Source organism: Aulonocara sp. 'chitande type north' Nkhata Bay, linkage group LG6 (genome assembly GCF_057382095.1).
Source record: "Aulonocara sp. 'chitande type north' Nkhata Bay isolate Kocher_YH1m ecotype deep benthic linkage group LG6, A_spYH_male_GT1.1, whole genome shotgun sequence".
Taxonomy (NCBI): domain Eukaryota; kingdom Metazoa; phylum Chordata; class Actinopteri; order Cichliformes; family Cichlidae; genus Aulonocara; species Aulonocara sp. 'chitande type north' Nkhata Bay.
Window position 1 is genome coordinate 13,429,841 of NC_141349.1, and position 4,686 is coordinate 13,434,526.

Genomic DNA, 4,686 nt, shown 5'->3' on the forward strand with positions numbered 1-4,686 from the left:
TCCATGGACATTGTTTGCTGTGCTAGATGTGGTCGTCCCGTCACGGTTAGCCTTTAAAAAGGAACCCTTCTATGTCTAAATGTGGACATTGTGCAGTCTTTAACTGCTTTTTGGCCTTTTGCAAATACCTGAACATTGTAACCTTTTTAACAGTGTGTTCAGAATATATATGTGAAGGTTCTCAGTCATCCAGGTCATTTTAGTCTAAGGACCTTGGGAAAAAAAAGCATCCAGAAGCTTTTCTTTACAAGCTCCTTAGACTGAGCTCAGAATACTTTAATACATAAGGAAACTATGTGTGCTACAGTTGCTCCAATGAGGATGCTAACGCTGTGAACAGGATTTGAACCTGCGTGGGGAAACCCCATTGGATTTCAAGTCCAACGCCTTAACCTCTCGGCCATCACAGCTGGGCGTCTGACCAGCACGTTCCTGTTGATTAGAGGTAAAAATGTTAGTGCTGATTAACGTGATCCAAGAGAGAACATTTAGCAGAGATCTAGCTCACAACTAGCCACTATTTTAACTTTACTGACATTAAGCACTGCTCAAACAATTAAAGGAACACTTTGAAAACATGCAAGATCTTAATAACAAATAAAAACATCTATGTGTACTCATATAGTGTCCCCAGTGTGTTAGTGACAAAAGGATACCACATTGTCAGATGGAAATGAATGAGGGCTGAATTCACTGTGGAAAATAATCCTAATCATGCTGCAGGTTATTTTTTTTGGACAAAAGTCACGTCACAAAGTCTGTTTGTGATTGTTTGGCCAGTTAAATTCACACCAGTGTCCTGCTGAAGGTCATTTTATAGTTCTGGCAGTGCTCATTCACCCATCACCCTGCTTGCACAAAGAAGCAGATGCTATTCTGGCTGATGGGTTGAGGACCTTCTACAGCCCTGTCCAGCTCTCCTACAGTAACTCCCTGTGTTTTGGAATCTCCTCCATCCTCTCAAGACAGAAAGCCTTCTAGTAACGACATATATTGATGTGTCATCCTGGAGGAGTTGGAGTACTGTGCAACCTCTGTAGGGTCCAGATATGGACTCATGCTACCAGTAGTCACACTGACCCTCGCAGATGCAAAACTAGTGAAAGAACTGTTAGAGAAGATGAGGAGGGAAACATATCAGTGTCCTCCACCTGTGAAACCATTCCTGTTTTGGTGCTTGTCCCATTGTTGCCCCTCTAGTGCACCTGTTGTTAATTTCATTAACACCAAAGCAGCTGGAACTAATTAACATCCCCCTCGACTACTTAACTGAGCAGATCAATATCCCTACTTGGCTGCGTACTCCAAGTACAGAGACAAGTATTACTGAATTAACAATATATATATATATATATATATATATATATATATATATATATATATATATATGGGAGTAGCACAGTGATATTAATACCTCCAGGGCTGGGTCCACATCTGCTTGCTGTCTGAAGAGTTTCCAGGTGTATCGAGGACAAAGTGATATAACTCTTTTCAAACATATTTGGACATAAAGGATGTCCTTTCACCAAATGAAATGGACTGCTTTTTAGATACAGCTTTTCTAGTCTTTCTAACCACTCTAAGCACTTAACACTACAAACCACATTCATACACCAGTTTATTTTATGCACTTAAGCCTAAAGCCAATTGAGAAATGCCAATTAATCTAACATGCATATGTTTAGACTGTGGGAGGAAACCCTCTCAGTCACTAACCTGAACGATCTAACACAGAACTGCTGTATGTCCAAATCTTATGTTGTTTAATCTTCTCATCCCCGCTGATGTCATCAGTGCAGGACTTGTGGGCGTGCCCTCAAATAGCAGTCTGTACCACCGCAGTGACATTAGCGTCTAATGGTGTAACTACATGTGGTAGTTTGTGTTGCTGTATTGTTGAACTCCTGCGGTGAATGCTCACGCATTTGTCACATCTGATAGAAGCACTGCAGGTTCAAATCCCACGTGGTGATGTAAAGCTTCCTTCTTGGCTAATGTTAACAGCTGTAGCAACATCAATATAAGCAAGAAAAAACAAAACAGCTCAGAAACCAGCAATAAGCCGACTGCAAAGTGTCACATCACCTTTTTCTTTTCTGTGTCTGAAAAGCTTTTCTCCAAACTGACAGAAACCGTAGAGGTTACAATTTTATTATTAATCCTTTATTTATCCAGGTAAAAGTCTTATTTCCAAGAGAACCTGGCACCAACAATGCAGTTAATGAGTATGTCAATATTATACTGTATTATTAAGTTGCATTAAAGATATGGTACTGGGATGGTGGCATTAACAAACAGACAGAAGGAGGAGCTAGGGCGGCAGAGGTGAATATGTGAAGGTTTTTATTGGGAGTGACCAGAATGGACAAGATTAGAAATGACTAGATTGGAGGGACAACTCAGGATGAGTGATCTGGAGATAAAGTTTGAGAGGCAAGGCTGAGATGGTTTCTGGGGGTGGCTGTGGCCCAGAAGGTAGAGCAGGTCATCTACTAATCGGAAAATTGGTGATCCCCTGGCCGCTGCAGTCTGTGTGCCGAAGTATTCTTGGGCAAGAACCCTGAAGGACTCTTAAAGCGTTCATGGGAGTACAAATATGTGTGAATGGTAGATAGAAAGCATTTGGAAGTCTAAAAATGTGCTTGAATAAAAGTGTGTAAATGAATGAATGAGACATGTTGCATAAAGTGTTTTTAGTACTCAAGTAGAGTAGGAAAGCACTATATATGCACCACCCCATTTACCATGATGTGGACATGTGCTGAAGCGGGATAGTGGATATATGAGGCAAAGTATGCTGAAGATGGAAGTGCCCAGGGAGGAGGAAAAGAGGAAAACCACAGTGAAGGAGGACATTCACAGAGTCGGAGTGACAAAGGAGGATGCTGGGGATGAGATGGAGGCAGATGATCCAATGTGGCGACCCCTCAAGGGAGATGGAAAAAAAAGGATGGTCTGTAATCATTTGCACATTAAACATAATGCTGGAAATGTGTTGAACATCTCAGGGGCGTAATTTCCAGGGGGTTTTAGGGGGGTTATGACCCAACCAATAATCCAATAATCAGACCCAGCCAATATAAACCCCCGAATAAAATTATGAATTATCTTGCATGAATAGGCTGCTGATTTTCTTTACTCGTTTCAGGTATTCCCAGCAAAATAGTTACATGTTTAATCATCTGGGAATTTAATCAGATTTATTTAGACAGAGATCAGAATGCACTTGTGCTTCTTTACGCTGAGAGAAAGGGGAAAGCTTGCAGGTGTTTTGTATTATCATGCAGTGGTTTTATTGGCGTGCTTACGATCACACCGATGCGGTCCAAGAACTAAAACGAGTTTGACACCCCTGATTTTGCAACTTGTGTTTTTAGAAAAAAAGGGGGGAAAAAAGGAAATGGCGTCTCTCAGAATGTCAGTTCTCCTATTTCTTCTGTCTTTTCTCGTCTCTTTGCGTGTCTCCTCCTTTTCTGTGTAGTTTAACGTGTGTTCCAGTGGGAGTACTCGGTTCAGTTTGTGTTTTATAAACAGTCGAGAACGCCCACAGCTCCCATGTGTAGGTGGATCCCTGTGCCCTCACTGTGACTCTGTAGACATCTCTATATCAACACAGTGCAAACAACTCGAGAACACGCACACGCAGACACACACCAGGACGCACGGCTGTCAGCCCCGTTGGAAACTGCGCGTGCACGCTGGCGTACACACGTTATTGCAACGTACTCGCGCGCGCACTAACCTGTCAGTCGTCAGGAGGAAAGAACAGTCAGCTGAGACATGCAAGTGTAGGAAAACATTTCATCCTTATTACCCTGTTATTCTCGCTCACGCACACACACGCTCGCTCTGTATTTCTGTATTTAGGCATTATCATTCTCACCTTTTCTCATATTTCTTTCTCACGAGGGGCCTCCTCCCCCCCTCCCTCACTCCCTCCTCAACTTAATCTCTCTCTCGGTCTCTCTCCCTTTTCTCTTCCTCAGTCTTTTCCCCCCCTCAAGGTGTCTAAGCTGTGAGACATTTAATCGCCGCGGTAACGGTTTCATATCTGGAACAGAAATCAAATAATGCCAGATGATTTACTCCCCCTAGCAACCAGGGAGCACAGCCCTAGCAACCGACCCAGCCAGCAGGCCAGACCTAATCAGGTTGAAAATATTTCAATTATTGTGTTGATTCTTGGAGGTGTGTGTGTATGTGTGTGTGTGTGTGTGTGTAAAGGTGGGTCTGCTGTATTTTAATGATGTCATCTGCTGCTGGCCTGAATATGTGAATGTGGAAGGAAAGGCAACTGCGTCGTGTCACAGAAGTGATCGAGTGCTATTAGAAGTGCTGCTGTTATGATGGAGACATTAGAAGGATACAACAACACATGGTCATTCTGGCTTGGATAGTGTAACAGTTGGCATGCTCTGTGTGTGTGTGTGTGTGTGCGTGTGTGTGTGTGTGTGCATAAGAAAGAGAACACCAGGGTTGGCGAGGCGGAAATGACAGAGGATAGCCAAAGAGTGGGGACAGGATCCAAACTCCAGGGTGCCAAAGGACCAAATCAAGCTTTTTACTCCACCGCTCTATCAGACACAGTTGCACAACATTCATTTTGTCACGGACCCAGTTCCAGGGATTCGGGGTCCGTGAGCAGTGTGGACTACTATTGTAGTTATTATTATTATCATTATTATA

At 42.9% G+C, this 4,686-nt stretch overlaps 1 non-coding gene across 1 annotated transcript; it reads right to left on the reverse strand.

Annotated features, from left to right (window-relative positions):
• Window positions 1–328: 328 nt before the first annotated feature.
• trnas-uga (transfer RNA serine (anticodon UGA)) lies at window positions 329–410 on the reverse strand. The gene has a single exon. It is a non-coding gene; the product is annotated as a tRNA-Ser (tRNA).
• Window positions 411–4,686: the final 4,276 nt, after the last annotated feature.